General features: G+C 41.5%; 1 pseudogene; it reads right to left on the bottom strand.

The window, feature by feature from the left end:
• Positions 1-11,310, bottom strand: part of LOC141312724 (carboxypeptidase A1-like) — a 13,202-nt pseudogene extending 1,892 nt beyond the window's left edge.
• Positions 11,311-13,834: the final 2,524 nt, after the last annotated feature.

Below are 13,834 nucleotides of genomic sequence, written 5' to 3'. Positions count from 1 at the left end.
ATATATATATATATATATATATATATATATATATAGTAAAAACGTATATGAACTTATAACAAATATATACCAATTTTTATATAATATATATATATATATATATATATATATATTATATAAAAATTGGTATATATATATGTTATAATTATATACGTATATATATATATATATATATATATATATATATATATATATATATATATATATATATAGTAAAAACGTATATGAACTTATAACAAATATATACCAATTTTTATATAATATATATATATATATATATATATATGTAATATGTGTGTGTAAAAAATTTTATAGAGAGACCAATATATATATATATATATATATATATATATATATTCAAAAATTCTGTAAACTGATTAAAGACAGAATAACAAAAGTGCACGGGCTTATTACCTTTATTTTGTAATAATTTAAGCTGTGTTATGAAGGTTCAGTTTTACATTTGTAGTATTTCAAGAAACAACATTGTTGCGGTAGTTTAATAAAGCCTTTAAATTCATAACGGGCTTTGTATGATGTCAGATTATTTGATCATGTTAATTTTTAATAGTAAATGAAAATTTTTAAGTTAATTGTAGCCCACTAACATACTAAGATTAACTATAGTAGACAGTTACATTGTCGTTCGCTAGCATAAAAGTTAAAATCAAACATACAAGGCAACAATTATTCATTACTTCGATCATTAATTTCAAAATGTAACACTCCAACAAACACTGCCATTCGTGTCTGTTGTAGTTGCATAGGATTGGTTGCTGCCAAGTTGGTCGATGCTGATTGGCTGTCACCAAGTGGCAGGTCCCTCCTACCCTCCGAATGCCAGTAACTGGCTTCCGGCTGTCAATGGCAGGTACTTCCTTCCTTTTTTTTTTTTGAAATCCACTCTTATATGTTCACCGTCGCTCTGGATACGTCACACCATGAATTGTTGTGATTGGTTGTGGCGTTATCCAATTACGTGCAGTGAGAGTTTCAAATGCATGCTTGGTGCTGTCCCTCGAGTTAGGTCCTTTTCATTGCTCGATCCCAGACCCTTAATCTTAATAGATTAGGGTCTGGATTTTTCCAGGCTATAAAAATAGTGTAGTTGGGTAATTTAAAAAATAAACTTGTTTGTGAGATAGGACAAGTCTTTAACAAATAGTTGTTAAATTATAAATATTTTTAAATACCAGATATTATTACAATCGCTTGGTTGAATTCCGGTCTGTTATTTCTTGATAACAGACAACCATGAAGTATACGGCACACGGTTGCCATGAAAAACAGAGTGTTGCTATGGACGCAGTTCTGTTCACTCCGGCAATATAATCGTTTTTAAATCAATAAACTCCTTTTAAATCATATCGATTTTTTGTCTGTCAAGTGTGTTTAAACAGTGCAGGGTCAATTTGACGTAATGGATGTAATTGTTTTTAAATGAATGATAAGAGCGGAGCTTTCACTGAGGTAATGACGCAATAACGTGCACTTGCTAGCCTGTTCCATTTATGTGTTCTCCGAAATGTTTAAGAGGAGCCTCGCCTAGCCTCTGAAGGAAGTGACTTGGAAGGACCAGTCCTGCCAAGGACGTATCCTTGGCTGTATCCGAAATCGCCCCCTATACCCTATTCACTATTCCCTACATTAGTCCACTCATACAGTCCACTTGAAGGAGTGAATGAAAATGAGTGAGTGAATTCGGACATTAAGTGCACCGGAAGGATTGCCGCTTTTGCATAGTATTGCTATACTGTTTAACATTCATTTAAAACGGATAGTTCGAGTAGTAAGATTAAAGGATTTATCTTGAACTATGTCAAGGAGTTTACGTATAAACCTTGGTTAAACAATTTAATAATCAATTTACAACGAATTTGTACCTGTGTTGTACGCTGTATTACGCAGTGGAGGAGCGCGTTGTAAAATGAATGGATGGATGATTCAGCTGCGGGCGCCATCGTCTGGAGAGACGCGGGAATTCAGTCAGCGCACGACTCTCACAGTGCATTATGGGTTATCTCTAGCTGTTGAGCGTACATCGGTTGTACACTCGTTTTCGCGGTGCATTGTGGGATTGAATGAGTGCACTCGGGAACGTTCACTATGGTTTCGAACACCACTTAAAATGGCTGTCCCCTCAAATAGTGCCCTATTTGAGGGTATAGGGGCGATTTCGGATACAGCCCTTGACATTGAGAAACACCTTATGCTTCCTGCTGCCAGCTGCCATTTTTTTTCTAAACCCCTTCTGGGTCTGACTTCCGGTCTCATCTGTATCCAGCTGTTTTTAACTGTAGGCTACAAAACAGCTTGTTTTGCTGCTTAATATTGAAAATTGGTATGACTTACCATGTTATTAGGGGTTCGAGTTTGTAGCGCTGAAACCCTATTGTAATTGTGTCACGGTGCATGGATCGGCTGCATTCTCAGGTCTCGTGATTTGGTGTCTTTCATGTGGTTTGTCATGCTCATTGGATTCAGCTGCTAATCAGTCCCCACACCAGGTGTCACGCATTACCATCAGCTACTTATACTCACCTCATTCTCTCCTTCCCTGTCTGATAGTTGATCTGGATGTTGGACTGTCGTGTTGGTTTGTCTTGGTCTTGTTCATGTTGGATTGTCTATTTCGCCGTTGATCGTCACTGGATTTGTATTTATCACGGGAGATTCACGCCACGTCATCACCAAGCCATCAAGCCACTGCGCCACCCAGCCGAGAGATAACATCATCACCCATGGAGTTCATCATTGTCTTCACGGAGTTTGTGTTCACCATATTTGTCGTTAATAAATATATGTGTTCACACTGCTTTTGCTTCCTATCTCATTCATTATCATCACAGAACTATCAGACCTCTCATGGAAGCAGCAGGCTCCACCCCACTCACGGCCGAGGAGGCTTTACGTTCCTGCATCTCTCGGCTGGAGACCCAGGAGAAGAGCTCGGCGGATAGAGGAACAGCGGTCTGAGCTCTTGTGGCGCAGGTATCTGAGCTCACCCAGCGGATACAGAACTGGCAACTACCCACTGCGCCAATCCCACCACCCATGCCGCCCGCCCATTATGAACCATCCGGGGCTGCCCAGTCACCCGAACCCCACCTTCCCCCACCAGAGCTTTACAGCGGTGAGCCGAACTTCTGCCGGGCTTTCCTCACTAGATGTTCCATGCACTTTTCGTTGCAACCTTGCACGTTAACTAGTGAGGAAAGCAAGGTGGCGTTCGCGCTCACCCTGTTAACGGGGAGGGCGGCACTGTGGGGCACGGCGGTATGGGAGAACCAAGATCCGTGTTGTGCCTCGTTCTCGGCGCTCTCCGCCGAGATGAAGCGGGTGTTTGACCGCACGGCCACTGGGAGGGAGGCCGCGCGGCGCTTGACGGATCTCAAACAGGGGGAGAGATCCGTCTCAGACTTTTCTATCGAATTTCGCACCCTGTCGGCGGAGTGCCGATGGAACGAGGAGGCGCAGTGGGACATGTTCCTGCATGGGCTGGCTAACCGCGTCCAACGTGAGATCTACGCCCTGGATCTACCCGCAGACGGGTAGACGCTCGACTCTCCCGAGCCGAGCGGCGGTGTTTACCCGCTCGGCTTCCCCCTGGGGAGGGACCTCCAGCTCGAGCCAGTGGCAACGACGCGGTCGGCCCGTTCCAGGATCACGAGCCCATGCAGGTGGGTCGAGCTCGGTTGACTCGGGAGGAGAGGGAGAGGCGGAGGTCTCACGGCCTTTGCCTGTACTGCGGGGCGGCGGGGCATTTCGCCTTAAGCTGCCCGGGTAAAAGGGCCAGCCCGGCAGTAAGGAAGGGGGTACTGTCGGGTGGGATCTCCGCTATCAAGTCCTCGTTCAGATCTACCTCCACGCTCCTCCCGGTCAGGCTTAGATGGCATCGTCTGGACCTGCACTGCACTGCACTTTTGGATTCAGGGGCTGAGGGTAATTTTATGGATTCTTCATTTGCGCATCATAATCATGTTCCTCTCCTCCCCCTCACCAGTTCTATTGCAGTCCACGCACTCAATGGTCAGACGCTTCCCACCATCACCACCATCACGGAACCCATCACTCTCACGGTATCTGGTAACCACCGTGAGAGCATCTCCTTTTACATCCTGGACTCACCCCACGCACCCGTCGTCTTAGGACATCCCTGGCTCATCAAACACAACCCCCGGATTGATTGGCAGCTGAAATCGGTGTCTGAGTGGAGCATTAAATGTCATGAGTCTTGTCTTGTGTCTGCCTCTCCGTCTGTATCTGAGTCTGTGTTGCAGGAGAAGACGGCGGATCTGTGTAACGTGCCCGCGGAGTACCTCGACCTGAAGGAAGTGTTCAGTAAGTCTCGGGCTGCTTCTCTCCCTCCTCATCGTCCCTATGACTGTGCTATAGAATTACTGCCAGGTACGTCTCCGCCTAAGGGCAAGTTATACTCACTTTCTATTCCTGAGAGAGAGGCTATGGGGAAATACATTTCTGATTCTCTAGCAGCCGGGTTCATTCGACCCTCCTCTTCTCCAGCGGGGGCGGGGTTCTTTTTTGTGGGGAAGAAAGATGGATCTCTGCGACCTTGTATTGATTACCGAGGGCTGAATAATATCACGGTAAAGAATACTTATCCTTTGCCGTTGATATCTTCAGCCTTCGAGAGGTTGCAGGGAGCATCGATCTTCACTAAATTGGACTTAAGAAACGCTTATCATTTGGTTCGCATCAGGAGGGGAGATGAATGGAAGACCGCCTTTAATACCCCCAGGGGGCACTTTGAGTACTTGGTCATGCCCTTCGGCTTGTCCAACTCCCCAGGTGTCTTTCAGGCACTCGTTAATGATGTGTTGAGAGATATGGTCGATCAGTTCATATTTGTCTACCTGGACGACATATTGATTTTTTCTTCTTCTCTCCAGGAACATGTTCAACACGTCAGACGAGTGCTTCAGAGGCTGCTAGAGAATGGGCTTTTTGTCAAGGCGGAGAAATGCGACTTTCATGCACAGTCTGTTCCTTTTCTAGGGTACATCGTGTCGGCTGAGGGTATGCGCATGGATCCCGAGAAAATCAAGGCTGTGGTAGATTGGCCAAGTCCAGATTCCCGTAAGGCCCTACAAAGGTTTCTGGGGTTCGCCAATTTTTACCGGCGTTTTATTCGCAATTACAGCCAACTAGCCGCACCTCTGACTGCCTTGAACTCTCCCAGAACGGCGTTCAGGTGGTCAGACGCAGCGGAAGCTGCGTTTGCCAACCTCAAACGCCGCTTTGTTTCGGCCCCCATTCTTGTTACCCCTGATCCGTCACGTCAGTTCGTGGTAGAGGTCGACGCGTCAGAGGTGGGGGTAGGTGCGGTGCTTTCACAGCGCTCACCCTCGGACGACAAGATGCATCCCTGCGCGTTTTTCTCTCATCGTTTGTCGCCAGCAGAGTCAAATTACGATATTGGTAACAGAGCTGTTGGCAGTCAAGCTAGCATTGGAGGAATGGCGTCATTGGTTGGAGGGATCGGGGGTACCCTTTATGGTTTGGACCGATCATAAGAACCTAGAATACATCAGAACTGCCAAAAGACTAAACTCTAGGCAGGCTAGGTGGGCACTTTTTTTCGGACGTTTTGATTTTACTCTTTCGTACCGCCCGGGTTCCAAAAATGTCAAACCCGATTCTTTATCTCGAATTTTTGACCACTCCGATCGCCCGTCCACTCCCGAGAGTATTTTTTCCTGAGACACTTATTGTTTCTACTCTCAGTTGGGAGGTCGAATCGAAGGTTAAGACAGCCTTACATGGGGTAACGCCTCCGACCGGTTGCCCACCTAACCGTTTGTTTGTGCCAGAAAGTCTTCTGTCCGAAGTTATCCAATGGGGCCATTGTTCCAATGTAGCATGTCATCCAGGGGTAAGTCGCACCTTACATTTGGTCAAGCAAAGATTTTGGTGGCCACTCATGGCTCGTGATGTTCGCAATTTTGTTCAGTTTGTGCCACTGGTAAGACTTCTAACAGACCTCCAGATGGGCTCCTACAACCGCTGCCAATCCCTTCGAGACCCTGGTCCCACATTGCGCTAGATTTTGTTACCGCCCTCCCACCCTCTCAGGGTAACACGGTAGTTTTGACCGTGGTGGACCGGTTCTCGAAGGCGGTTCATTTCATCCCCTTGCCCAAATTACCTTCAGCCAAGGAGACAGCGGTAGCAGTCATTGATCACGTCTTTCGGTTACATGGCCTCCCGACAGATGTGGTCTCTGACAGAGGACCCCAGTTTGTGTCCAAATTTTGGCGAGAGTTTTGTAAACTTCTGGGGGCCACTGTTAGTCTCTCTTCGGGGTTCCATCCTCAAAGCAATGGGCAAACTGAGAGAGCCAACCAAGATTTGGAGAGAACACTACGATGTATGGTCGCTCGAAATCCTTCCTCCTGGTGTCAGCAGCTGTCGATGGTGGAGTACGCACACAATGCCTTACCAGTGTCTGCCACGGGCCTTTCGCCCTTTTGAATGTAGTGTAGGGTACCAGCCACCAATTTTTCCCAGTCTGGAATCCGAAGTCGCGGTCTCCTCCGCTCACGCCTTCGTCCAGAGGTGCCGTCGCACATGGTCCAGAGCCCGTGAGACTCTGGTCCAGGTGGGAGCGCGCACCAAGGCCAAAGCCGATCGCCACCGGTCGAGGCCTCCCGTATACGTCGTCGGTTCCAAAGTGTGGCTTTCTACCAAGAACATTCCTCTCCGATCCGTTTCGAATAAACTTGCTCCCAAATTTATTGGCCCGTTTTCTGTCACCAAAATCATTAGTCCGGTGGCAGTCCGCCTCAACCTCCCTCCAGCGTACAGGAGGATTCATCCCGTGTTCCATGTATCTAAAATTAAACCCGTATTTTTTGCTCGCATAAATCCGCCTGCCTCGGTTCCCCCACCGCCGCGGCTCGTAGACGGGGAACCAACCTATTCGGTCAACCGTATTCTGGACTCTAGGCGGAGGGGACGCGGATTCCAGTACTTGGTGGACTGGGAAGGTTACGGTCCGGAGGAGAGAAGTTGGGTACCTGCTAGAGACATACTGGATCACTCACTTATTGATGAATTCAATCAACAGGTACAGGAGGCTGGGAACGTCAGGGGACGTTCCTAGGAGAGGGGGTACTGTCACGGTGCATGGATCGGCTGCATTCTCAGGTCTCGTGATTTGGTGTCTTTCATGTGGTTTGTCATGCTCATTGGATTCAGCTGCTAATCAGTCCCCACACCAGGTGTCACGCATTACCATCAGCTACTTATACTCACCTCATTCTCTCCTTCCCTGTCTGATAGTTGATCTGGATGTTGGACTGTCGTGTTGGTTTGTCTTGGTCTTGTTCATGTTGGATTGTCTATTTCGCCGTTGATCGTCACTGGATTTGTATTTATCACGGGAGATTCACGCCACGTCATCACCAAGCCATCAAGCCACTGCGCCACCCAGCCGAGAGATAACATCATCACCCACGGAGTTCATCATTGTCTTCACGGAGTTTGTGTTCACCATATTTGTCGTTAATAAATATATGTGTTCACACTGCTTTTGCTTCCTATCTCATTCATTATCATCACAAATTGTTAGAATGGTCACGGATCAGTGATCTCCGCATAAAACAGATTGTGCAGACCAAACCCGTAAAGACTTGAAACTTGGAGGGATGGTAGTACTCACACCGCCTGAAACGTCACCAAATGCTCGCCCCAATCGGCCTGATGGGGGCGCTACAGCGATCAAAAGTATGAAATTGCTCAAAACTCCTCAACCGTAAGTTGCAGGCTCAAGTGTCTTATGTCATTGGGTATCCTTGACCCACGCCGAACAAAATGCACACAGATTAGCTTGGCAAAATATATGGGTATTTAACATTTTTTGAAAAACTATTTTTAGGTTTTTCGCCCAATCAGAACCAACCAGTGCAGAACTATTCTCTGGGCAGTGAATATCAATAATCATCCCCAAAAAACTCCGTTTCGCAAAGTAATGCCAAAACGTTAGAAAGGGGCAGGGCCACTTTAAGTAAAATGCCTATAACTCCTGATTCTGAACAGAATGAAATGTCTCAGCCAAACTCAGAACACATGTGTATGAGCTCAATCTGAGGCCACAGGAAAAAAATCACAGAGTTTGGCCACTTGGTGGTGCTGTAAGAGAGAAAAAACATAAAAACTGCCTTTGTCCTAACAACATGAAAATCGTTGTGCACTGTCTTGGTGCGAAGTGCTCCAAAGTGTCTACAAGGACAATTATGTATTTTAAAAACCGTGGCTGCCATTGGCCAACAAATTTTGAGCACCTGTTAAACAAGGTTAAAGTCCCCTTGAAATCAAAATGAAAGTTTTTTGGCTTTTAGTATGAATATATTATCCTTAAGATTATCTATAAGCTAGTGTGCTTCAAAACAACGACAAAATTCGCGTATACAAGATATGGGCATCCAAAACTTACAGACTCGTCACTTCCGCCAATATGAATCAACGATTTTGATGATATCCCCGTGCACTTCAGTTTCTCATCAAACATTCTGTCCAATCAAATGCTCTCTAGAGTCCGTATTGCCCCGCCCCCTACACAGAGACGCAATACACGGAGCAGATCATATGCGCTCATGTGTGCAATCGGCATGTATGTATTAAGCTACACAGCCTCAGCATGATTATGAGTTTCATATTGAATCTGCATTTTTCAAGGGCATAAACGATTGTAAGGAGCGTGGTTTTTTGCACATATGTGCAATATAAACAATATAGGACCTCCGCTGTCAAATCAAATCAAATCATTTGTTAACTGATTGAAAAAAAAAAAAGATGATGTAAAAAAAAAAAAACTTTTTCTAACTACTTCTAGGTTTTTTGCAAAATTGGGAAAAAAGGCCAATACTTATCAAAAAAGGTGAAAATTTACCCTTTGGGAAGCTAGAACAGGGTCGTATAAAAAAGGGGCCTGCTGAGCATATACGACCAATGTATATTTATATATCATATTAAAGCTTCCTATTGATATATGGTTTGTTAGGATAGGACAATATTTGGCCGAGATACAACTATGAAAATCTGGAATCTGCGGGTGCAAAATGAACCAGAAGTCTCGCCCACATTACTACTGCGTTGAAAAAATGTGGATACACAACAGCCTGAACTGAAGTCAGATACATATTTGATACAAACAATTTTAAAGCACAATAAAACAGTTTATTTGAAAAGGTTGATGTTAAAAGTTTCAGCACTCACAGAGTCCAGGTCATGGTAGGTGGTGTAGACAAAGTCATCGGTACTTCTTGGAAAGTTGCGATATTTCACCATCTGGCGTTGCTCCACATCCAACAAAGCCTTATGGTACAGAAAGCCATCAGATAAGTATTTTCAACATTGCAGTTTGTAATTGTTCTGTCTGTTAAGTGTTAGTTTAGGCTAACAAAACGACTTTTGCAAATCATTTAAACTTTAGGTTGATGCCATTCATGTTCTGTGTAGAAACAGTGTTATATGGAATTAAATATGACCAAAAGTTTAATTATCATTCATGTTTCGTTTTTCTTTTTTCAAACACAGCTTTGATACAGTCCCACCTGGACGTTCTCAATCATGACACGATATGGGATCTGATGGTATGCCAGGTGCGCCCTGACAGCCTGGAGGCTTTGAAATGGGACATGCACATCCACGGGCAGGGACGCACGAGAGGGAGGCATCCAGAAGTCCAGCTGAACACAGAGGAAAATGTAAGGTATTACTTTGTAAATACCATAAAGTGAAGTCAAAAGTCAGAATCTGCAAAATGTTAATTATTTTACCAAAATAAGAGGGATCATACAAAACACATGTTATTTTTTTATTTAGTACTGACCTGAATAAGATATATCTCATAAAAGACATTTACATATAGTCTATAAGAGAAAATAATAGTGGAATTTATAAAAATGACCCTGTTCAAAAGTTTACATACACTTGATTCTTAATACCGTTGTTACCAGAATGATGCACAGCTGTGTTTTGTTTTTGTTGTTCATGAGTCCTGTGTTTGTCCTGAACAGTTAAACTGCCTGCTGATCTTTAGAAAAACATTTCATTTCCCACAAAGTCTTTGGTTTTTCAGCATTTTCATGTATTTGAACACTATCCAACAATGACTGCATGATTTTGAGATCCACCTTTTCACACTGAAGACAACTGAGGGACTCATATGCAACTATTACAGAAGGTACAAACACTCACTGATGCTCCAGAAGGAAAAACTTTTTGAATTTGAAGATCAGTGTAAATTAAACTTATTTTTGTCTTTTTGGAAACATATAAAAATCTTCTGTAGCTTCCAAAGGGCAGTACTAAATGAAAAAATATGATATTTAGGCAAAATAAGAAAAATTCTTCATTCTGTTCATAAGTTTTCACCCCCTGACTCTTAATGCATTGTTTTTTCCTTCTGAAGCATTATTAAGCATTTGAACTTTCTATAATATTTGCATATGAGTCACTCAGGAAAATATGGATCTTAAAACCATACAGCCATTGCTGGATAATGCTGAAAAAAAAAAAAAAAAAAAACTAAGAATTTGTGGGACCTGAAGGATTTTTCTGAAGAACAACAGGCAGTTTAACTGTTCAGGACAAACAAGGGACTCATGAACTATCACTAAACAAAAAAAAAAAAAAAAAAAGCAGCTGTGGACCATTCAGGTAGCAACACAGTATTAAGAATCAAGCGTATGTAAACAGGGACATTTTTATAAATTCAATTGTTATTTTCTGTTGTGGATTATATGTAAACATCTTTTATATTAAATATTTTATTCAGGTCAGTACTGAATAAAAAAATATTATGCTTTTTGTATAATCCCTCTTATTTTGCAGATTCTGCAAGGCATATGTAAAATTTTGACTTCAAATGTATATAATACAATACAGTGTTGTAATATATGGGCTTTTACCCCGAGCATCTCTTCAGGGAGTTCCTTCAGGAGAGCGATCTGCTCAGCATCTTTTGCAGTGATCCGAAAAACCTGGTCACTGCAGAGACATTAATACTTAGTAGTGATACTGTTCTCAATATTCAGTGGACCTATTTTGCATGATTTAGATATATCAGAAAAGGCAGATTAGGAAATCTGTTTCTACATATTATATCATAGAACATATCAACTACTCCACTGTGTGTTTATATGTTATATAAAGATATAAGAGAAATAGAGACACAAGATTTGCAAACTCACCCCTCAAAAGTCAATTTGCCAAACACCGCCACAAAAAGAGCGGATAGAACCAGTAACCCCTTCATCTTGCTGCTTGAAGTAGAGTTTCCCACAGTAAGTGACCACCTTTATATACAGTACTCACATAGTGATTGTGACTGTCACTGGAGTCATGGGTCAGACAAACCTGCTGCTTTGGTTCTCACAAGCTTATAAAACACTGATGATGGAATTTTAAGGATGAGAACACTGCACCTGTTCTCTCGCCTGTTCCTTAATATAGCAACTCAGGGTTTTTTTCAGAAGAAAATAAGTTGATGTATCAACAGTATTTTAAGTCCTCATATCATAATTCCTTGTCAAATGAATAACTAAACTGGAATTTTAGTCCACAGTCACTACAGTGCATGTTTTTTATCTGGTCTTTTATCCACACCTTCTTATTTGTTTTTTGTGTGATGATGATTTCATATTGTAAAAAGTGACATAATCTTGATCATTATGGAAGCATTGGTCAGTATAAGGCTAAAATCAGTAATGTTTTACAAAATTTAATTCACTTAGGATTTTTTAGCTGAAATAGAGTTACATTATAGCTGGGTTTTAGTACATTATTTTCTTTTTTTATTGTAAATATATTTGTAAATGAATAAATGCATATATTTTGTATAATATATAAACTGAATTATAAAGAGCAACGATCTAGATCACATTTTTAAATTAATTTTTTTATCCATTTTCTTTCTTTTCTTTTTTTTTGCAGTACCAAGAAACTATTTATCAGTTGTAAATGTTTATTAACATTTACTAATCATTAGTACCTTTTAGCAGTCATCTAAAATGCAAAATGTGCCTCAGATGTGTCCCAAATTACCTAAATTTACCGTATTTACACATTTTTACAAATCCACAGCTATTTAAATATACATTAACTATCTATATGATCTGTTAAGCATTATCTAATATCTGTTAATGCTTTTTTAATGATAGTTATTATAAAGTGTTATGGTCATGGTTAATGTACACATTACATCCCATAATTGCATGATAAATAGGGCAAAATCCACCCAATAAAAGAAATCACCCAATAGGTGTCAGACATGTAAATGCAGAATGGCATCACAGTGTTGTTCAAATAATGCAAGTTTTGAACTCTTTCACTTCAAATTATTGACTGAATTGATGAGTTGATAATTATTTTAATACTTTGATAGATATTAAATTATGTATTATTTTGTTGAAATAAAATAAAAAAATAAAAAAACACTAAAAACTAAAATCAATCGTTAAAAACTGAAATCAGTCTTAAAAGTGATTTTGAAATCAAAGCATTATAATGTACAGTAGAATGAATATGTGGATCTTCATTTTTTTGGGAGTTTATTTTTGAGATATGCATATTCAGTGGATCTAACATGTTATTTAGTAATTGATTGTAGAATTCTTTGTTTATATTTAAAAACTTTTTTCCCTCAGTTATAACTTTTTCTTATCAATTTTAGTTATTTTTGTAACTAGTAAAATGTGTACACGTTTTGTCAAAGTAAATAACAGCGAAAGCTAGTAGGAAAATGAAGACTTACTCATGTAAATGTCTCCATCTGCTGGGTTTGCGTTGCATCGCGTCCTTCTTGTGATCGTGGTAAATATAAATCTTATTCCTCACAGCATATCTTCATTCAGAAACAAACTGTAACCAAGATGAACTTGAAGTCATGTTGCTTTGTTGCGGTAATGTGGGAGTTTCCTCATGTACAGAATGATACTCCGGTCCTTGCCGTGCTTGTAGCACATGGCTAATTTGCATATCTAAAGGAATGTCGCTAGTGGGCGCGGTCACATTAGAGATAATTAGTTGGAACTGGATAAACTAGACATCTCCTTGGTTTCATATGGATTAATTTATCACAGATTATTTGTTTTTGATAAAACTTACTTCGTTTAAAAGCATACATCTCAAGCTTTCAGCAGATACCACTTTTCTGTTTGTGTGCTTAGTATTCACCAAGTTTGAAAGATTTAAGTGATGCATTTCTAAAAGCAGTTCGCGGAGACAGAGAAAACAGAAATCACCCTGTTTGTTTTCTTTATTCTAAATAAAAAAGCACAACTTTCTGCTGTTCTTGTGAGTGTGCACAAATAAAAGTACACACTTTACAGTTTCCAATGATGTATATCTCTAATTTGCATGACTAAAACTGACAAAGCATTTTTAGTGTCTTTTGCGCTGATCTAAAAAAAATGAGCTGGTATCGCCGGCGATACAGCCGGCCTCTGGGAGTTAATGATGAATTTGACCTCATTTATGGAGGTGGTAGCACATTCCGCTGGCTGATTGAACCTGTCAGGATGCGCTACCCCTCTATCAGAGCAGCTTCATTAAACCGAAACAGAACAAGTTCAACTGTTGCTTGCAGTAGTCAGATTCTGGTTAATCTCCAAAGCTAAGCAGGCCCGAGCCTGCTCTGTGCATGGTTGGGGGACACTTTGTGGAAAACTAGCTTCCTGCGGGAGATAGTTTTAGTCAAGCCAGCAGGGGTTGCTCATTCCCTGATATGTACTTTAGGTTCCAAAAGTCAAAATATACAAAAATGACTTCTGCAGTGTAAGGCTTTTGATGAAGCATTAAATCGCCCCAT

The sequence above is a fragment of the Garra rufa genome, unplaced genomic scaffold (genome assembly GCF_049309525.1).
Source record: "Garra rufa unplaced genomic scaffold, GarRuf1.0 hap1_unplaced_004, whole genome shotgun sequence".
Taxonomy (NCBI): Eukaryota; Metazoa; Chordata; class Actinopteri; order Cypriniformes; family Cyprinidae; genus Garra; species Garra rufa.
The sequence above is the reverse complement of the archived record's forward strand: the minus strand, read 5'-3'. Positions and strand labels throughout refer to the sequence as shown.